The sequence below is a fragment of the Leguminivora glycinivorella genome, chromosome 9, assembly GCF_023078275.1.
Source record: "Leguminivora glycinivorella isolate SPB_JAAS2020 chromosome 9, LegGlyc_1.1, whole genome shotgun sequence".
In the NCBI taxonomy this organism is placed as follows: domain Eukaryota; kingdom Metazoa; phylum Arthropoda; class Insecta; order Lepidoptera; family Tortricidae; genus Leguminivora; species Leguminivora glycinivorella.
In genome coordinates, this window is record NC_062979.1 from 6,891,400 (window position 1) to 6,915,571 (window position 24,172).

The 24,172-nt window shown below is 36.4% G+C and overlaps 1 protein-coding gene across 1 annotated transcript in view; it reads right to left on the bottom strand.

Moving 5' to 3' along the window:
- LOC125229281 (axoneme-associated protein mst101(2)-like) overlaps positions 1-24,172 on the bottom strand; it is a 215,569-nt gene that overhangs the window by 69,074 nt on the left and 122,323 nt on the right.

Here is a 24,172-nt window from a genome sequence, read left to right on the forward strand (position 1 = left end):
ACAGATATTTGTTCCTGTCATGGATGTTTTCTATGTATATAAGTACTTGTATATGATATATATCGTTGTCTGAGTACCTGCAACACAAGCCTTCTTGAGCTTACCGTGGGACTCACTCAATCTGTCTAAGAATGTCCGTATAATATTTATTTATTTATTTATATATCAATCCGTAGTTCAAATCTTGGCTCGTACAAATGAGTTTTACGGAGCTTACGTACGAAATACCATTTCATAAGTAGTAACACTAAATTTTCGGTGACGGAAAACAACCTGCATACATCTACGAAGGAATTCAAAGGTGTATTTGAAGTCCCAGATCCGCATTGGGCTAGTGTATAGGGTGATAACCCAAAACAAATCCCTATGCCAATTTAGTGAGATGGGGAAATCGACGTAAACAGTCACTATTTGTCGTTTCACTAGACTTGTTTAGGGATTTCTAAAAATCTTGAACCATCTTGATAACTTGACAAAACGAGCTCGAAGCGTACCTACTTAACTTTAAAAGTAGTACGGAAAATCCGTACTCAACCAGTCAAGTTATAAAAAAGGTAACATCAGACGCATTAACCCTAGCAGGGTACAGGAAATCAACGAGTATGAGTGCCCAGCATCCGGGAACTCACAACTATGGGCCATCCATCCTGCACCATCTATCTTCAACCATAATCCCTTGATTCAACGCTTACACCAACAGATTAACGAAGATTGTCAGTAACAATGTCAACGAGAAATAATAAACCATACTTATAAAGCTTTAAAGTTGATTAAGAGATCGGAAGATGGTCAGTCGGCTTAACCAAAGTGACAATCTTTGACGCTACGTGGCGGTCGAAATGCAGTCTGTCTCTGTCGTGTCACTACAGAGAGATAGAAAGAGCTATTAGCTACGATTAGCTTATGGTTGTGACACTTGTGACGTTTGGATGATAAATGACTTTGCACTGAGGATGTGCAATTATAGCCATCGAGAGATTTGCGAATACATCGACGGCTTTCGGTTACGTTGTGAGTTGGATAAAATTATCATAATTAGTTTAAAATAGCACAGTCATAGCAATTTGATTGAATCATTTATGATGATGTTGTTTATTAATAACTTCATTTAACAGAATTGGAGAACTATTAATAGTATAATTGAAAGGTGGAAGGAGAAATAACCTTTATTTTTTGTGTCTCGATTCCACTGGTGCGGCGTATAATTACATTAATTTATTCAAAAAACTGGCGAAATCATTTCTATATGCATTGAAATTGTTAATTTCTGATCCCGGTTTATGGTTGTTTTGACGTCTATGCTGGTTAGAATTCTTCAATGATTATTAAAAATTTACAGTTTACAAACCACCTGTTTTACATAAACATTTGAAAAGTTAATGAAGGGAAGGATATATACAGGTATTTTACGCTGTCGTTTCAATTCACTATTAGTATCTGCTTTAATAAAATAACACTAGGTAATTTAATTGAATAAACAGTCTACTGATTCAATTCAACAACAAGCTATAATTAATATCTCTCCATATAAGGCCGGAGGCAATGAATCGCGACCACATCTGGGTACGTAGCGAAATACACAAACGCTTACGATAATATCGTTATCGTAGCTATCTATCTCTCTCTTCCGTATTGGCGCGACAGAGCCAAACTGCGTTTCGATCGGCGTCTAGCGTCAAAGATTGTCATTTCGGCTAGGCCGGCTGATGCGGCAGACTGTGTGGCATCGGGCCATGCGGCCTGCATTTTGATTGGAACCATGAACACTTTGCCGGTAACATGACTTCACTGATGATTAAGCCTTAGGGAAAACATTTGAATAATCAAATTGATTTTCAAGTGTAGTCTAAAAACATGGAAGTGCCATTTCTGGACAGATTTGGTAACAGGTGTTCTAGAACGATATCGAAAACATATATGTATACATATTTGTGTTAGTCTCTTGTGTATTTTTGTTATGTAATCCATTAGGTTCGGTTACGGTAACTTGATATTTACATGTATTTATATTAAGTAATTTAGTATGGTGGATATTGGATGCATATATTACGGATTTATTAACTACTTACTAATCGACATGCTAAAAATAATTGCTTAGGTATTAAATTTTGTACTAGCTCCTACGTGCCAATTTGTAAATAAACATGCAAAGCTTGCTCAAAGAACTACAAGAAACACTGCAAAAACTTAGCTCTTTAATCACAAAAGCAATAAACTTCCAAAACTGAAACCATTTAATTTAAATCAAGCTTCGAAGTAAACCGTAAGTTGATGCGTGGAACTTGGCACTATTCATTATATTGGAAAGTCCGTTAAAGGTGGAACGACGTAGCGCACGCGATGTGGTTATGGTTATGCAATTATCAATTCTGACTGCTCTGAGTTTTAACTATATCGTATTTTTTTAATTGTCGCATCGATCTCTGTAAAACTGCATTCCACGAGAATGCCCCTTGAATCGTAAGTCACTTTCAGGCGTATAAGAAGAATCTTACTTCGTAAAGGACACTCTCGTGGAATGCCTCTAAAATTATTCAAATTTTAGTCACTATAATGGTGGAGAGAGACATATGAAGATCTCCCTCCAGGAAGGGATAAAAGTCCACTAGGAGGTGGTCAGATCAGAACTCCGAAGTTGTATTTATAGGAACCGACACTCTGTAAGCGCGATGTAGAAAGAGCCAACGCCATCTGTCAGTGGTAAAGGAAACTATACTAAAATTAAATACACAGCCGAGCCAAATATCACAACTTCACAAGCAGCTGTCAAAAAAAATCATCAGAAAACAAACGTTTCCCTTTCACTAAAATGAACTGATCTACTATAAATATGAATTTTAACATTTATTTCGTAATAATAAATTAATAATGAACTAGTAGGTACATCTAATAAAATGGAATCATGATTTGTTATATTAATAATTTCATAAAATTCATAACTAATTAATTTCTTATTAGGTATCTTAAAGAGGTTATTTATAGTTGTATAATTAAACACGTATATCAATCATCAGTTTACTTATATTACCTATCTTATTTTAATTACAATATAAAATTACTTATCTTATAAGGTTCAGTAACAACGTTCCTCGTTAAACGTAATTTAAAACGTTATACCGTACGAGCAACCACATAATAATTAATTAATTATCCAACCAAAGCATTCGCATGCAATATCATTATTTAATCATAAATCATTCGCTAATTGTTACTAGACATAATCATAAATAAAAATAAACAACAGTGCTATTAACATAATTAAATGTCAAATGCTATTAGTGATGGAACGCTTTTACTAAAAGAAAATGTGAAAATGCATTAATATTCATCAAAGCCATTACCACGAGTTTTGATGTCATAATATACGTAATTCGATAGCATAAACCGAATAAACGGCACGGAAAATGACATTTGTGGTATGGAAAAGGTAGACAGCCCCCTCAAACGGTAACTAGTTAAAACCAAAATTTACATCTACTAAAATAACTTTAACTATATTGCAAAAGAATAACATTTGAGATATCATGTTTCAAGACATTTACTGCTAAAACCTACACAATCGATATTAGAATAGAAAAAGTGTAAGTTTATTTTTTCAAAACAACCGGGTTCGATTCGCCAGCTGGGTACAGTTTTTATTCAAATCTATAAATGCAGTTTTTCTTTTTATTAAAATCTATGACATATGGTTTCTAAGAACAGATCTTCGTATATCTTCTAGTTAGAGACTTTCCCATACAGACCGATTTGAATGAGCCATAAGCTGTATAAGTGCACCCATAGTACAAACTTTGCTTAGTTTGTAGTTGATCTGTGTAGGGTGTCCCCACAATATTTATTTATTTATTAAGTTACGTATTAGGTATAATACGTCAAAATCTCATTACAGGGGCTCACATCTTTCAGAAATTAGTTCGTTTTGTTTACTTATAGCAACATGCTGAAGTGAGCCCATTTCGTGGCACTTTATTCTTCTATGTCATTCTTAAATATTGTCTATTGCTTGCGTTGCGAATAATACTGTGTCTATTCTATTCTATTTTATTCTATTCTATTATTATTTAACCGGTATATGCTCAGAAACTTTTACTAAAAGAAAATGTGAAAATTCATAAATATTTATCAGGAGCCCTGTCAGTCCCTGGGTGTCACATGACGCAAGAGTTGCGCAAGCAAGAAAGCGGCGCGCCCTACGACTTTTTACTGATAACTTGGATAATACAGCACAGGAAATTACCATGTCTATACCTTAAATAATGCAGTAGATAAAGAGTGAAATTCCATTATTGATAGTTAAGTGATTGATGGAGTCCTAGTCAATATGATTTAAGCAGTATCAAGACTACCTACTTAAATAATTTTGCTTCAGTGGATTCTTGGCTACTTACTCATATTCATATTAGCATAGCATGGAAAAGCTAAAAGTCATCCTCGTTTGCTTACCCTTATCCCAATCATTTGAGGTCGGTGTCGCATGTCTTGATCTTCCATAAGTACATCTTTATCGCCTGTCATCTCATCAACCTCATCATGAAAGTATTTTAAAAAGGGTTTTGATCCCTGAATTTGAATTTGGAATTGACTGCTGAATATTTGACAAACGGTTTATGCCTAAACGAATACCTTATCTTCTGTTAGGACAATGAATTACTCAAATCTACAGTTCACTTATACGGACTCAATTTACCTCATCTACCTGCAAAATGAGATTTTATATAAGTACTTAAATTCCTATTACAAAGACTCTTTTCTCATTTAAATCAGCTTTCAACATTAATCCTTCTATCAGTCCAATGACTGCAATAAAATGTTTAACTATACATTTAAAACTTGAATTAAATTAAATAGAAATCTAAAGGAATTCCTCCATTTCCTTTATTGCCTATATATATATATATATATATATATTATATATATATATATATATATATATATATATACGCAATCTTGCGTAACTGATTGGGTTAATAAAAATATTTCTTGCGATCTCGTGTTGCAATAATATCTATTCATTTTTTGCGATCATCTTTCTTCTCTCGTAAAATATGTCATGCTCTAAGTTAGAAGCGAAGACAGTTTTCATTGAAAAGTTCTCCTATGAACTTTTTGTATCCACTATTACTTCAGTTGTCTTTGTTTTTTCTTTAACGTATATTGTTGTTATAAATTCGTTATTGTTCGTTACCGGACTTAATTATGCTTTTCATCCTTATTCCATGTTTGCCTGCATGAAGGTTAGAGACGAAGGTTAGAACATTGTTTAGGTAGAATAAACCAGCTGCATCCTAATATTTAGTTGCATATCAGGATAGGATACCTATAGGTATGTGTCGAAGTCTAGTCATAGGTCCCTGTCCTTGGAAACGTCACAAACTAAGCAAGAAACATTTAAAACGCGATCAAAATACATAGTCTACAAAACAATATCTACGCGGAATATGTAAAATTTAGGTATTTAATTCTTGGTCAGTAGATACTCCCGGTTTGTTGTGCTTTTAGTTAATCAGTTTAACTGGCCCACTCTTGTTGTACATTAAAAATCGCTAATCTTATGACTTATGTACATTGAAATCATCATGTCTAAGAGATTTCTCACGGCAGCCCCACTCATTTGAATAATTCGACCATCGCGGTTACAACAGGTGCTTTCATTTATATCTTCCGCGGATGGTACATTATCAATCAACCACTGTGTAATAGTAAATTTTCTTGTTTTAATCAGTCCAACAAGACTTATTTATACAAAAAAGACTTGTTTATGGATTTTAGGTAAAAAAAAAAACAGTTTTAACAAATACGAAAGTAAGTGATACGATACTTACTAACTATTAGAGATCTGGTGGGAGTGATGAAGATTTTACTAGGCAATTAGATCTTCTCTTTTATTTCTTTTATCGATTCCTTATTAGGTACCTGAGGATCGCGATTACTTGGCTTTCAGTAATTGCAGTTCTTGCCATCGCTTTTCAACTTGCGTAGCCCTCACCGATTGTTAAAGTTTGCCTGAGATGGCCTTTTTGACGTGGTCGGGCCATGTAGGTGGTATATTAAATCCCTAGATTACTGCATTATTTAGAGATAATCTATGCTACTTACCTATCTGGATTTGTAGCCTCATCAAAATCAATTTCTAACTATTAATGAACCAAATGATGAATGTTGCTAATGTTCTCCGTTCTAAACTTCGCGTGTGCGGTGGGTTTATACTACTTATTAAAGTGTTACGTAAAGTTAATTGCTTTAAGGTGGTAATAAGTTCTACTAGTCAATATTTATAGAGAAATAGAACGCAAAATAATAAAGGTTAGTAGGTCTTCCTGTGACCTACTAAGCTTATTAAAATAATAGTACAGATGTATTGAACTAATACATCTGCATCGTTATTTCGGTCAGCCTAGCACACTTCATATACCTACAAAAACCAGCCTAAATTACACGGCTAGCATCAGCTGCCGAGACAGGTGACCGACAGATGCCTAGACTGGTTCTGCAACATTACAATTCAATAATTATCTCATTGAGTTCTTGTGTGCGTCTTATTATAGTTTAATATATAAGCCGCAAACAAACACATGACACGTATGTGAATAACAGAAGAACAGTGACACATCCAAAGGAACTCAAAACATCCAAAATTTTGTGTTATCAATATTTAAAAACCCTATATCCTACTGCCCGGACAAAAGAAACTTTGTGAATATCGTCTTCACTCTAGTTCTGCTGCCACTGCTTCCAATATTCCAGATCATGTGCAGTAAACGCCGGAGTGTACAGTAGACCTTAAAGGCGTTCCCTGCGCCAATGAAACTAGTTTTATGGTCACAACTTTTGTTTTAAATAGTTTCAATTCAAAACTTGTCAAAAATCGATGAAAACCGTGTAGAGCAGGGCGACCTGTGCTTTACACAAGTAGGTAGTCAATGCTCCGTGGCAAACGAAACGCAAATGTCGTTTCGTCGTCGTAGTTTTGTCTACGGACTGTGCAGATAGTATGTTATCAGAATCAGACAGAAAACTGCATCCAATCGTGACTATTTGTGACGTGACGTGTTGTTTTATGCAAATAAAATAATGCAACAAACTGCACTAGCAACGAAAGAGTTTATCCTCTGACAGTCTTAAGTCATTATAACCATGGTAACAAAGCATTCTTTCGATAAGTCCTGTTTGACCACTTGACCAATAATTGACACAGGTTATAAGACATTCCCTTTCATCCGTTATGTAAGGGATTTCGAACGGTGTTTATGATAGATATCATGTTGACAATCAATCTCCTGACCGTCTCGCTCATACCAATCCTATCCTATATTTGAACGAGTGCGACCGAAACAGTTGAGTATTATTGAAGATTTTTGAATGTCTAAAATCTTATTGGTAGTTGTCGAAAACCCGCTTTTTCCATAAAGTGTTGGCGCGACGTCAAGTGGGTGATAGGCGTACGAGCAAGTACGCGTTGGATGGTCGACTACTATGGGCAGCGGTTTTTACGCGTACTTACGGTGACACACAATCGAAAAAGGTCGTCGAGCCATAAGTACGCATACCTGCTCGTATCGTACGTTTATCACCCACTTCAGACTGCGTTTCGATCGGCGTTTAGCGACAATGATTATCAGCTCGGCTTCATGGCTTTACGAACCTTAGCTCGGACCATCGAATATGAAACTTATAAACTTCTTTATACACAAGGGTATAAAGAAGTTTATAACCAGGTGCTCCATGACACCATTGCACCAATCTGTCACCAGCACCGCTACACTTCAACGGCCAAGTCACACAACATCCATACTAATATTATAAATGGGAAAGTGTGTGTGTCTGTTTGTTTGTCCATCTTTCACGGCAAAACGGAGCGACGTATTGACGTGATTTTTTAAGTGGAGATAGTTGAAGGGATGGAAAGTGACATAGGCTACTTTTTGTCTCTTTTTATATCCCCCACTTCCTTAGAATGGAGGATGGAAGTTTGTGGAGAGATTTTCGAATTTAACGCGAGCGAAGCCGCGGGCAAAGGCTAGTTAACTATAATAATAAAGAAATCGCAGTAAGGAACTTTATGTAGATTTCATTACTTTTTAGAGATAAACAAGCAGCTCCATCGAGACGGCTATTTTTTACAGAATGTTTTTGGTGGGATATACATAGGCATAGGTATATAACACTAACAAGGTATCTATTGTCTTAGTCCGTTTTCACATTATCCGATCCGATATCGGATGTCGGAAGGATTTAACTGAAAAAATCCAAGATAGCGCCTGTAATGTATGGGGTATCAGTCCTACATCCGATATCGGATCGGATAATGTGAAAACGCATTTAGTCTCATTAATTATTACTTATGTCAGAGTTTCACTAATTATTTCCTTTTATTCATTTATTATCTCAGTTTATGTTTATACGAGTACCAAACGAGTAGTATACGAGTAGAAAATATATTACCAAAACAATACAAACTATCATTAATTTATTATAAAAACGTAATCCAAAGTGCCACACCTGGAGGCCTAATTATCCGCGTTGTGTCCAAGACGAAGCCTGACCGACGAAGCTAGCAAGTCTCTACATGTTAGCTGAAATACTGTCAAACCATTCACTATGATTACTCAGATTATTATAAGCAAAATGATCTTCGAATGAACTTTCTGGACAATTGAGATGCATGGGCGCAGTCGAAACCAGCTCGCCCCTTCAGCCGTGTCCCGTTGAAAATCGGAAAGATTCTTTTCCTTAGCAAATTTAATGTTTACAAATTGGATTCGCCTTCTGTCACCTAAACTGGTAATTTTATGTATGAGGTCATTGGTCATACAATTATTAATTTATACAGTTATTAATTCTGTATCTCTACTCGCATTGCTGCTGCGATTCTAAAATATTTAATATCCATAATATATTATGAATATTCAATAAATCATACAATGACATTTGTGATGTGACATGGATGTCAGATGTCACATCTGTTGGCACAATGATTGCGTTTTGTTGAACGTATTTGAGCTCAACATATAGGTTTATTATCACTAAGTATATTATATTAATGAACAACGAAACGGATGTGACATTTTCCTAGTCCACCAACGTCATCTAGTCATTTTATTTGGCAATAATTAGACAACATGCGAACAAACTTAGCCAGCGAAGCGATCACAACTACGTCGAGGCCGACCAAAAAATATAATTTGTAAAAATTGTGTTTTGAGCCAATATTTTGATATTAAAATAAAGTTTGTAAGGGTGAGAAAAGTAACAAGATACAGTGGAATCCGATCAAAAAACAAGATAATTGCATCATTATGCAAAATTTACGTAAGACTGTCCTATAGTTCAAATCGATATGCTTGCCATGATCTGGTTGAATGACATATCTGGTTGAATGTTTTCTTATACAATGTGTAGATAACTGGCACAACGGAAATTGAATATTTGACAAAAAGGAACATTAAAACAACTACTTATTTCTAGACAATTTTGAAATAGAACTTCTTGACATTCTTGACATATGCACATAGAAAAATGAAAAAACAAAATAAAAATTACAGATATATAACCATTTAACCAACAACAGAAATTACATACCTACACAATTACACATAAATAACATCACAAAAGGTAGATAGGTACACATATTTGCCACGAAATGGTCCCGACTCAACGTGGTGTTAGCCTGGGAGGGCCAATGCTGATCTTCCATCGGGGCCATAACGAGTAAAATAAATACTCGTATAAAGATACATAGAACCATAAATGGAATATTGTCTATTGTATGGCACTAGGTGACCTCACACGTGTATAATCGAGTAAGTACCGAACATTTCATTTAGCTACGGACTCCTAAAATGCCTCATTACGTAACAGTCCCTAGATACGCATCGGTCACCCTTTACACTTGTAACTTAAAAAGTTACTTAACTTTCCACCTTTTCACTTTTCACGCCAACAATGTAACATGTTGAGGCACAGACGTAAACGACGTGCATTACATAATGACATCGTTTGTATTCAGCTGAACAAGTGGACACATTGTCTTGTTTTCGTACATCACAATTGACAATGGTGCATGATGTGTTGATGACAGAGATCATCGTAATGTACTACATCAACAGCATGGTATTAAATATAGATGCGGACAGATAGGCAAAAATATCTATACACGACTTTTTTGCTCGACACGTTAACATACATATTTTTGGTACGTTGTATTTGTAACACCTTGACTGTCCTTGTACAGAAAGCTGAGAGAAGATTTTCGTATAGCAAACTTAACAAAGTTTATAAACGAAAATAGTTTTTTCTTTCTTCAAACCAATAAGCTGTTGGAGTCTTTTTGCCCAAACCTGTCAAAACTCTAAAGATGTCTAATCGATTTTAAATCGCCATTCAGCGTTTAACATTTTCGGCAAGATGACATCCTATTACATTTTTAGCTACCTACTTTGACATTGCCTGCGACATCTTTTAGGATATATGGACAATTTGTATTTTTAGGATATTTCGAGATGCTTTGTTTTTTTGCCCTTTCTACTTTCGCCTGACCAACAGTGATTACATTCAAGAGTTGGTATAAGTAGTACGTTTTGTTAGGATATATGAAACAAAGCCCTCCTATCATCTGATTCGATGAAGTATAAGTATTTTACTACTCTACGAACAAATATTTTTTCTTATCACTTAATTCTCCGTCAACTCAACTGCGATAATCTAATCAACATGATATAATTTCTTAATACCGCAAGTACAGTTACGCGCATATTACTCCGTATCGCTTTCAAGACGAGGAAGCTCGCATTCACAGGGAGTCAGGTTGCGGGAAATCCTAGCCACCTTCCTTACACGGTGCTAAGGGTACACGGTGCGAGTTCTATTACATTGCGGCATGTGATCGGTGGCTGTATTGTGTATAACCTCAGCAGTGCGCAATGTAACCAAAATTGTGTACGGTCTCGCGCGCTTATGGTCGATAACTGTACACTGTGTGGAAAAACTAGATTCGAACCCGGTAAAGGACTTGATTATGAAACTGGATTATCCTGTATCGGACATGGACGAGATAGTAATAATGCTAGTTAGTTTGTTATTGGTTTTTTGATTGGTTTATTAACTTGTGGTATATCCTACCGTACTAGTTAATATGACATATGATCTAAACTCTAGGCTATTACATTATCATCAGCACAGTTTGACAAAATAGACGTAAGAACAGGATGACCCATTTAGATAAATTATTTGGATGAAAAAGTGTTTGGATTTTTTGTGTTTTAGGTGATCTCTTTGTTTGTCAACATTGCTGTAAGATAAAAATATAAATATTATAAAAAAGATTAATCGCCACGTAAGCCCCATAGTGGTATTCCGGCGGGCAAGCACGGCCGCGTGATATGGCCTATCGCGTCGCTGCGTACTTTCTCGCGTTTTGTAAGCGCGACAAGGACACATCGACGCGATAGGCCCTAAGACAATTAGTGTGCTAGGCCCACTGCTCAAATATAAAATACACAATTAAGATTAGGTACAGTATAATGAAACCACAAAAAATATCGCAAAAACATTTGGAATGAAAATTGCTAAAACTAAAAAAAAACAGCTAAATTGCAATGGCATGAATGCAAAATACCTTATATCGTGAACCTGATTAACATTTTGACTGATATCAGTTCCATCTACAATTGTTATGCAACCCAGCTCTAACGCATGGCCCTAGCTATGCTAAGGCCCAATAAAAATTCAGCACATTCGTTTAGCAATAAACAATTAATGATTCAAGGCATGCGATCCATGAGAACGGTAGTACGTGACTCTATTCCGATTTCGGTTTCTACAGACCTAGTGCAATATGTCATGTTTCATGACTCGTGTTACCGTTGAAGTTATACCGCGAGTGTTATTATTGTCTTATTTTACGTGGATATTTATTATGTACGTGAATTGCAATATTAGTTTACTGAAAACATGATGCTGACAACAATCGCATTGATTGTCGCTGAAACAATGCTTTAAATAATTGATGTAAAACATATATCATTATCAGTGATCGGTTTTTTGGATTCACCCTCGCGGGATATCAAGTAGAAAAGTTAATATTGATACGACGAAATTATCTCTAAGGAACTTTTTACTCTTACATGGCAACCAGTTGGAGAGATTTATAGTGGTTATGAAATCGCATGTTAGTAAGGCCTATTACGTTATGTACTATTTTTAGTTTAAGTTTATAATGTTAATGTTGTTGCTTTATATTTTTGGTTGAGCAATAACACCATTTGGCATTGTACATATTTTTTTGCCTTTTCTAACAACATTAAGCCCGGATTCCCGGGGCATATCCATACTAACATAATGATTGAGGTCGTTCACCCCATGTCGAATCCAAAAAACCGATCACTGATCATTATCAAGCACAAATTGTTCATCTTTGCTAACGACAAGATCAAAAGATAAACCAAGCTCTTCTAATACGTAATTTTAATGAAATATCGGTTTATTATTATCATCAAATAAAACGTTAAGCACTAGCCGAAGCCACTGTTAGAATTTTCGCTGGGTCAATGGCAGTTGAATCGGCTGCGTTTCGTTTTGAATTTTGATTACCAGATTTTCATTACCAGAATAGATGGTCTGCGCAGCCTGTGTTCATAATTTTATAAACGTTACCTATGTGTAATTGATATACAAATTTGCAATTTTATGAGATATTTTACTCGGTATTATTAGTATTTCACTAGAGAAAAACCAAAGTAATTTTTTATGGTGTTTTGGGGCATCAGCCCGAGTTTACTTAGAATTATTGCGTTCTAATTAATATCACACTATCACACTACATTATAATCGAAATAGTATTAAAATCTTTAAAATCACGCTTCTACTCAAAATACAAAAACCGTTGAAACAACAGGCACGTGTAGATGAGTATCAGTAGCCAGTTTCGGCGATATACGACTATGTCGAAAGCAAACACCCAGCATACCGAATGAGGCAAATGAGTAAATTCCCATTCATAAACTACACAGTTACCATACGTTAGCTGAATTTGTAATGCATCGTAATTCTACAAAGGTGATAAATTTTGATAGCCTTTATGATTTTAGACTCGATTTATTCTTCGAATGAGCATCCAAATCTCATGGTAATCAACGTAGTACAATGGACACCCGCAATACGAAGGACTGCAAGTGGTTTACGTCCCTTGAAGAAGCCAATGCGTTATTTGAAGATTTGAATAAGGAGACTCCTGAACTGAAAACCACCTAGATATTTCAGTTATCGGGAGCATACATTGCCCTACCCTATCCTATTCAGTCTGTATCCAGACTGCAACGGGTTTATTGGTCTCACAGTTTTATAAATAGTCAAACGCATAAGTGGCTCCCCTGATGTTGCTTATGTCCATGGGCGGTGATGACTGCTTCCCATCAGGTGGCTCGTCTGCTGCCTATTTCATAAAAAAAAACTAAGTCCTATCGGGTAACCATCAAGGTCATTTTTCACCCTCGCTTTCTTATGTGTAAGTGCGAAGAAATTTTACTACTCCGGTCGGCAGTTTGGTCACAGCTTTGGTTTAATGATAGTACACACCTTGCCTAAGGGGCAGTAATAAAAACAGCAAAACGAGGTAACCGCAATTGCGATCTCGTCAGTCTCCCATAACCAGCAATCTGCCATAAATAACAGACAATCAAACGGCCGTTCTCAAGTTGCCAATGTACTAGGCTTGCATACAATGCAACAATGAAAGTAATTAAGAAATGCCCGTGCGAATGCGAACGTCACACGACCGTTTGGCAGATCAGGAGGCCAATTCGGCTTTATTTAATGGCTCTATCTTAATGTTTTGAGGTCTTATGTCTCACGAAATAACGCTGTAAGTAGGTACTTCTCGCATCCACAAAAATATGTGGTGTGTTCTTCTCTTTAGGCATAAGGAGAAGTCTGGTGAACAGATTTTTGTCGCACCTAATGCTGCTCCAACGGATACTGCTGCAAAGTTGTCCAGAGCAATGCCACTGTCAGTCTCAATAAATGAAAGGCAGATTAAACGTTTCGGGCTATCCCAACAATAATGAATATAGCAGCAATTTATCCAGAAAATTGACCGAGATATCACCTTAAAACTGCGACAATAACTTTACTGCAGTCTCAATTCGAATATCACCTTAACCATGTCTAAAGCCAATAAAAACAATGAGAAGTAACGCCCAAGAGGCTGGTCTAGTCGATCAATGCGGAATGAATATGATACTTTTTTAATCTCAGTTCCCAATAGACCATTGTGCACCAGTTCACACACACACACAAAAAGATATAAACCAATAAAAAGATTAAACAACTTTGATCCTTATCTAAGTCCTATTAAGAAACTTTGAGAATTCCTTAGTTGAATGACTTAGGACTTATTTCTTTTAAGTAAGATAGTGTCCGATGAGAATCGGCCAAGAAGAGAACAATACGATAGGGAGTAAAGCAGGAAACTAGACTTGTAGGGTTTTTGCTCGATTTTATTCACTTTTTAAAGGTTTGCGCTAATTGTTGGGAAGTTATATCAAGAATAGGCTATTCTCAAGAACAAGGCGTGTAAAGAGTTCACTATTATTAACAATACAGATTTTGATCTTTGTTCTAATCAGTGTACATTTTCAGTATGTTTTCCCATCACGGAACAATCGTGTTCTGGAACTTTAGGAGGTGTGCGCGGAGCCAAAGCCAACACGTGTAACCTGTGCAAAAAAAATAAGCCGCTCCTACATATTCACTGAATGTTCAAGACCTCTTATTTAATAAACTGAAAGTATTCACAGATATAAACTTAAGTTTTACAAAAAAATATACGCGGAGTGACCCACATTTATGAGCACGTAAAGTGAATAACGCTTTTCAAGTGGCCCACTTGATAAAAGTGTCAACGTGAGTAAAACCTTGGAATTACACAAAGTATAGGCCAGTCTCCGGTCAAGTGCTTTCTAGGTCGCTTTAATACTATTAAAAACTTATAGAGGAAGCACCTGTGTATAATTATGTTGTTTTTTAAACACGACTATAAAATTCGATTTATTTATATTTAATATAATAATACATGTGTATTCGGCGGCAAAGATAACATAAATGTGGGAGGTTGAATCTTTTATAAAAGCATAAATTTCTAATTGAATTAGAAAGTATAATGCAGGGAGTTATCACGCGAGGTGACAATATATCGTCTTTAGAAACCGCTTCAAAGGAAAGTGGGCAATAAATCTGCCTTGTCCTATAAAAGGGCAAAGTGAGCAATAATTATTCAGTTTTATTGAAAAGCCGAAGTGCAATATAGTAATGTCAGTATATTAACCTTAGAAAGTCGATGAGATCAATGTTATGCGTGTACGCACATTATTAAATGATTCTTCGAATTATAGTATAACACACATTCGTATACTCTAGTTGACACGAAACAATATTAATTTCACAAGGGTTTTGTTTTCCTGACATTAAAAGCGTAAAAATGTTACTATGGCCCTCATTGATTCCTACTAATAGTACGAACTCCCATCATAATAAAATTATACCTACATGATGAATGATACACATCTTAAATTTCAGCGAAAACAGTAAGCAATACAGAGTTATTGAAGTAATGCCGCAAATCAAATGTATCAATAATATTGACACACTGACAGAGTTAAAATACTGGCCAAAAAACCTTAACATTCACTCAGGCGCAGCGGAAGTGCTGTTTTGTTAATAATTTACGAGTCCCCACGAACGCGGAGGTGTGAAGACTGACATGGAACATACTGGTTTAGCCCTTTCCGAGAATTGACTTGTTTGATGGTGTGTTTGTTTTGTAGTGTCGAGAATTGATGAGAAAAATCGACAACATTTACTAGTTCGAAAACTTGACTACCACAGTGTACTACAGGTATTTAAAAACTGTTTCTTCATATAATTTATTCTTCCTCTAATGTATGTAGTCCGTATACTTCACCAATTTCTAAACTGCGGCCGCAAACCTAGCCTTCAAATTGCCAAGACTAGAAAAAGAGATCAGCGGTCCTTGAATCGACATTTTGGAATCTCCTTTAACACAAAATCCAGATATAAGTATCTAATACTTGTAGTTAGAACTATTTAGGTACTGGAAAGCTTGCAAACGGGTTCGTAAAAGTTAAAAAGATGGACAATATCTACGAGAATGTAGGGTGAAATGGGGTAGAAGGAGCGTTTGGACAATATGATGAAGTAGAATCTACGAAATTGTAATACATGTATACATACTTACAGGTCAAAATAAACTAATATCAGTTCATGGTAATGTCATGAAAATTGCTTTAAAGTGGATCCATTCGAACAAGCGCACGTTAAGAGGCATACTTAAAGAGCGTAGAGGACAGATGCTTATGCGATACGCAAACAATCGGAAAGGGCCCGGACGTGGGAAACGCAAACAGGCAAACAACCACTACTTAGCCGTAAGTGTTAACCTTCTACAACTTTAACCTACAGGGAATGTAAGTCAATTGCTGCCATCGACTCCCAAACGGCTTAAGAGGAGACGGTCATTTCTACGTGACAATGTATTAGCGGGCGGTAGCACAAGTTGCGTTTTCGCGCGCGAGTCCAAGCGCGACATCAAGTATGGATATGGACTTGCGGGCAAGAAGTATACCTATACAATATGTGCAGGAGGGGTAACTTAATTTTATAGAATACTTACTTTTTTTCTATTGAACATATTTTTTAACTATAGTCTTTTTATACCTAGTTGGCCTAGTTGCTGACATTTTCACTACAGTTGTGACCAAGGTATGGACTGTATTCTACTACGACTCGGGTACAGATTTTTTCTATTGTTTGATGCAAAATTACTGGTATATGAGATGGTGTTAAGGTTCGTTTTGTACGATAAAATACTACAAGCGCGTTTTGCCAAGATTACGATGATCGCACACTAACAAACATTAAATGAAAACAAAGAAGATATCAATAAAACCGTTAGTGAATAAAAATATTTACCAAAATATATGTTCACATAGATTATTTAGGTTTCTATGAATCAAATCAAATCAAATCAAAATATTTATTCGTAATAAACTTAAAACTACACAATATGTAAAAAAAAACAGTATTATACATGAGCATATTCTATCACAGATTTTCATCATAACTGCACCCCAGGCTTCTTCTCAAGGCAATATTGAATCAATGTCACTTAGGTTGTTTCAAACATGAGCAGTTTAAAATGTGAATGGGACTGGTGAATGACTCCGTTGTTGAGAGTCGTGAGATCCGTTTTTAGTACTTCAAAGGAAGTGAGACCATGGATCGTATCGACCTATTGACCAAAAAAGTTTTGACATTTATTTGTCGTAGAAGTTAACAAACCTAGGCTTTTTAAAGATATATCACTGTATTGCAAAGTATACAAGTAAAGGAATACAGCAGGGCTAGCACATGATTGAGAGATATTCGCCGATAGATGATACGTCTTGTTCTAATTATATTAATGATATTGATTATGTTCTAATTATATTTCTTGAGTTGCAGGCGTCCATAGGTTACGGTGACCGCTATCCATCAGGCGGACCGTATGCTTGTTTGCCACCAACGTAGTATTTAAAAAAAAAAGACATATGGGTAGTATCTCGTGACAACATAATCTCGCGTCTGCGAGAATGGTGACCTAAAACACCATTCTTGTCGAAAAGGTAATTATTCAATTATTATGGTATAAGTATAAATAGATGTCTAATCTTATTAGTTCACCGCTGACGCAATTATATTTAGCTCTTAAAATTAGCGATTAGGCGATTACAACTATTTAGTAAGTTAGCTTTAGTTCGAATTCGAAATTCAAGCTTAATCGATTAGTTAACCGGTAAGCCTTCGGTATCGCAAGATTTTATCAATAGTGTATAAATAGCTTATTGCTCAAAAGTAGTACCGTGAATGAAAATCTAAAATAACCGTTATTATCAATTATCACATTAAAATTTATAGTTACATACATTTATGAAAATATTACTTCATTCCCAAAACTATAGGTTGGTAATAAGTTATTTAGAAAGCAAAACATGTACGAGTAATCCATTGGTGTAATGAGCATTTTTGATTTGGAACCTCTTGCAAATTGTAGAACATAAAAATACACTACCTATAAGCTAATGCACCAGCCGGCGTAGTCGAATCGAATGGCAATCGTCGACGCCAGACGCTGACACAGAAATGCAGTCTGGCTCTTTCACTCCTATACGCAAGAGCGATAAAGATAGATAGCTACGAAACAGATATTATCGTGAGCGTTTGTGCATTTGGCTACGTACCCTAAAGGCGTTGAACTTTTAGGCTCGGTGAGGTAATCGCATCATTGACGACAGCGCGTGCTTCGTGGACATGCCATGAAAGGTTTATCGTCACTACGAGTATCATTGAAGGACCGAAGATTATTAGGTTTGTCAAATTTGCGCGTCGCGTGTCATTCGTGTACACGATATTGATGGTATATCGTGTTTTTTTATAGCGCGATCAAGTGATAAAATCTCAGAGTATATCAAAGGAAGCCTGAAAGTAGCACCGATAGTAGAAAAAGTAAGAGCGAATCGACTAGCTTGGTATGGACACATGTCATCCGTATTACATAATACGGAGGGATGAAAGGCATATGTGACGAGAAAGATATTACGAATGAATGTGGAAGGTGGTGGAAGTAACGGGAGAGGAAAACCGAAGAAGAGGGTGGATGGACTGTGTTAGACATATATGGAACTAAAACAAGTTAATGATGAGATGACGAGTGATAGAGATGCATGGAAGAGAAAGACATGCTGCGCCGACCCCAAGTGACTGGGATAAGGGCAAGAGTATGATGATGATGATGATGATGAAAGTGATAAAATCTACGTGACACTTGCCCACTTTATCGCAAACATCCCTGATGCATAGCTCTCCATGGCCTCCATGTTTGACCGCACACTATGTTTGCTTCGTTTGCATAAACGTTTTCACTCGGCATTTCCTGTTTGCACTTTCATTTGTTGTTATTCTTAATAGAAATAACATTAGTGGGACTCTTTGTTGGTCGATAAGATGGTGAATCTTAAGAAGAAACAATATTTTTCCCTTTTTCAATTTCGTTTTTCGTGACTGCATTTGTCATAGGGATCGATATATCTAAGCCATTCTGATTGGCACGAGAGTATGTCGCCGCGAGATACACTACACTACACTACCCGTCCTTATTTCATTAATATGATTAGAAGACGTGTGATATATCTTACGGTGTTGTATATTTAAGCACCGATCTTTGGTTGTCTCATTTTGGTCAATTTATTAAAAATTTTCTTTATTATCTTTGCTCAGAGTCCACGCACTTAACAACTTAACGCACATTGAATGGAATGAATGGAATAAGTAAATGGCATTTTCGCACAATACAGGTGCTGATACGGTAATATGTTATTACAAAACCACATTGTTCGCAACTAATAATTAGAGACAAAACCTATGGGAAGCTCACGCACTGGCCTGGGTGTTCTAAAGTACGTAAAATAACAGTTATACTGTTCATAGAAACTATACGTTATTTTGACATGCCGAATTATTTTTTGCAAGGAAAAAATATTGTAATAAATTATGCCTAAATCAAATAAAAGTCAATTTCTGGACAGGATATTACCTAACATTCTTATAATGAGGAGGCACACTCGAAGATTATGATAGATGGCGCCACCTTATTAGTCCATTGCACAGATAAATAATTTCATACGTGAGAGCGAGAAGAAGATATTTTTTCTCTCTGACACATATGAATGACAGTGACACGCCTAGACACTTGCACAGGCGCCGCCTGGCGGGATAAAATGTCAGTGTGCCTCCTCATTCTTACAATAAGTTATATAGTAACTATGAACGACGAATGTGAACTTTTCCTCATCATCATGTACATTTAAGAGTGGAACTGTTAAGCCTGGCGTCCACTAAGGGGGAATCGAGCCGCGTCGAATCGAGTGCTCATACATTTTGAATGCGATTCGACGCAGCCCGATTCCACCTTAATGAACGCAGTCTCATAAGAAATGCAGAAAGCGAATCAACGAGGCTCGATTCGGCGAGCCTAATGGACACCAGGCTTTATCGGTAGAGTAAATTCGTGGTGTGTCGTCTGCCTTTATTTTAACAGCTTTATATGATATGACGTTAGGATTTTTATACTGTGCATTTTAAGCTGACAATCTAAATCTTTCGACACACTAATTAACTTAAATAGATTCAAACGCTAAATACAATACCTAAATCTTTCTAGTTTCTGTATCCCATGATAATGATAACTCCACATATCTCACGCCTTCTCATATGAGTCGTATCCAACTAAAGATGTTATAATTGCTTGAGAACCGCCACCCTTTCCGCGTGTAAACGGTTGTGCTAAACGTTGCATAATTACACTTCTCATGGCAAATGGAAGCTTCCGCGATACATTACGTTCTCTATTACATTGTCAATCATTTTCCCACTGCTGCCCTCATCTCAGATTTTTTCTGATTATTTTAAAGGAAACACCAAAGTCCTACGCAAAAATGTAAAAGTGGTTGCTATATTTGACCTCCTAATACATTATCAATTATTTTCCCACTGGAGACTGCCCTTATATCAGCTTTTTGTTTGATTGTTTTTAAGGAAAACCAAAGGTTCACTTGGCTACTCCAGTTGTAAGTAAAAGTTTAAAAGTGATTGCCATTTGACCTCCCAAACAAAGGGATGACCTTTCAATAACCGATTACGTTGCCTTGATAAATTACTAGTAAATTTTTACATTGTATTGCTGCTGCAAATGCCTTCCCTTCCTTCTGCAACATCTTCGCGCAGCGCGTATACCTCTGCAATTTTAATTTTGCTGTCGTTTTTTTGGTTTTCCACTACCCTTAAGCTAGTCTTAACCCTGGAAAAGTTTTTGACTATTCACAAATATCTAAGTTTACAAAGGAGTTTACAAGTGAGTATTATTGTGCCTTAATTCTGTTACAAGGAAGCTTCCACATATCGTCACGTTATTCAGTTGTCAATCATAACGAGTATTAACATCTAATGATTAATTCAGGAGATGAAAAATCACACTCATTTGTTTCCGAGTTGTTAACACTTCGGAGGAAATGTACGCGTCATTATCATTTGACACCTTTTTGCGGTGTACGCAACTACTCATTAGCAACCGAGTTTTGCTAGTAAGTAGTGACGACTGAAGAGAAGTAGTTTTTCTCTTGTTAGTTTTATGACGCAACAGCTATGTGTGAAATGTGCGTCTAAAAGCTGCAATTACCACCTCGGATTGAATGGCCAACCGATATAAGAAATAAGTACATTAGGTACTTAAAGCAGCTACTGAATCTTTTAATCCTACGGAGGTTTCATTAGCGATATTCACCCGTTTGTTAGGTATTTAATCGACCACTTCATCAGAAACATCTTACAAGAAAATTAAATGGAAAGAGAGGGGGAAAACCAACACAGCTATATGAGCCTAGTAAATGAACACGCGGCCCGCGTGGGACTTTGCCGTATCAGGATTCTAAAAGAATAGCTTTGGATTGACTAAATTGGAGACAATAAGAGTTTTGAATGATTCACGGTTATTTTCATTAAACTTATATTGACTTTGGTTCAAAGAACAAGATTACTTTTTGATTTTTGTCGAGCTCCCGATATTTCGACGCAGTTGATGCAAAAATATTGTTGTCGAAATATCGTTTGGCTGATTCAAAAAGGATAAACCGCAACAAGTCGAACTAATAAATTGGAGACAAATTCATCAAGCTGTACCGACAAGAGACCTGCTCCTAAATTGAATGAATGATATGTATCAGAGTGAGGATGTAAGTTCGCTGCATTTTATTTAGTCGTATGATAAAAGAACAGAAATATTCATAAGTACAAATTAAGTCGTCGCTAAGGACGATTAGATTTTCTAGAGGTCCATAAGCAAAGCGCCTTATGGGGTTATCCTCTATTTAAATTGTGCTACATTGTTAGAGCAGTCTTGTTTTGCAAGTTCCCCCTGTATGTAATGAAATTTTGTATTTTCCCTTTGACAATGTAAGCGAATGTCAGCCGTGCGTGCCTCCATCTGTCACGCGCTGTCACTGTCATTCACCTCACACTGTACGCACACAACTTGCGCAAGAGACACCTGCGTGGATCGCGTTATATGTTACTTTCTGGAGTTTTATTATTTCTGCGGATAGCTACTAACTAGATAAAATCATCTAATAATGTTATGTAGTGTAGGTACATGCATCTGCGATAATTTACGATGTAAATACCTATAGGTCATATTGAGCAAATAGCTTATTTAGTTATGCATAGATTTTGAGCACCGAAAATGTATAGAAATCTGGCAACAAACGAGGAATCTTTCATAAAAACTAGGTACCTGGGACATTTTGGGTAACCTGATGGATCTTGCTCAGCATCATGGACTCTATGAGCCTACCAATTTTTATCAATATCGATGACGTGATCCAAAGATACAATTTTTTTGAGAATATACTCTTTTTTAGGGTTCCGTAGTCAACTAGGAACCCTTATAGTTTCGCCATGTCTGTCTGTCCGTCCGTCCGTCCGTCCGTCCGTCCGTCCGTCCGTCCGTCCGTCCGTCCGTCCGTCCGTCCGTCCGTCCGTCCGTCCGTCCGTCCGTCCGTCCGTCCGTCCGTCCGTCCGTCCGCGGATAATCTCAGTAACCGTACGCACTAGAAAGCTGAAATTTGGTACCAATACGTATATCAATCACGCCAACAAAGTGCAAAAATAAAAAATGGAAAAAAATGTTTTATTAGGGTACCCCCCCCTACATGTAAAGTGGGGGCTGATATTTTTTTTTCATTCCAACCCCAACGTGTGATATATTGTTGGATAGGTATTTAAAAATGAATAAGGGTTTACTAAGACCGTTTTTTGATAATATTAATATTTTCGGAAATAATCGCTCCTAAAGGAAAAAAAGTGCGTCCCCCCTCTAACTTTTGAACCATATGTTTAAAAAATATGAAAAAAATCACAAAAGTAGAACTTTATAAATACTTTCTAGGAAAATTGTTTTGAACTTGATAGGTTCAGTAGTTTTTGAGAAAAATACAAAAACTACGGAACCCTACACTGAGCGTGGCCCGACACGCTCTTGGCCGGTTTTTTTTATTATAAATGGGCTTACTCTTGACCACAGACTAGCCAAAGGCAAAGACGTGGCCTACGATGGAGTGAGCTCGCCCAGAAGATGCCTGACCCCTGATGCCTGATGACTCAGTTATAAAGACGAATTGAGTAAGCCTAGGTTTACCCCATTAGCTATTTAGACACTTGGGTATTTTTCTAGTTCGTTTTTCAATTGATACACCTAAGTGACACTTAAAAACGAGTCACTTGATAAACTTATCTATCTGCAAAATAATAGTCGTTATTGCTCGTAAAGCTTGAGATGTATAAATATCATAACATCAGGCATAACTTATAAAACTAGCACAAGAGTATTCATTTATTCAAAGCAAAGTGTTACCAGGTGTAACATGAGATTAGTTTGCGGTGCAACAGCGACACATTCGATATCAAATATATGTAAAACTTATACTTATACTAATATACAGAAGCCTGTATTATGTAACTTAGTAATCGTAGGAAGATTTTCTAGGATGTCCTTTCAGTTAATGCAATCCTAATGATTTTTCCATTAGGTAACAATTTTAATGCTTCACTTCTGCAAAGAAAATCATATAATTCTCGATCGTTAATGTTGATAAAAATATTGAAATATGTAAGGTACAGCGGGGCAAATCAATCATCAATATAGGTACCTAACAAACCTAACCTATATTGTTGTTTGAACCAAAGAGCACGTAGGCTTGCCATGAAAACTGGTTGTATTTTCTCTCAGTGTAACAAACCTATCGCGCTTTCAACTGCGCTGCGCTTTCTGCCTACCTATTGTTTCGCCCTTACTATCAGTAAGTTTATTGGGAAGAAAATTCCCAGTGGTTCAACTGGTAAAACTACGCGGTAAGACTAGAGGGAATGGCCTAATTATTATGGGATAGGTAAGTATACTATGTATAGCCACAACACAGTGAAAAACAACTTAATCCAATCACATCTACATTCTGCGCACCACAGATTCTAGTAACCATTAAATAATTTAGCATTCGTTTCTCAGGCTGGAATT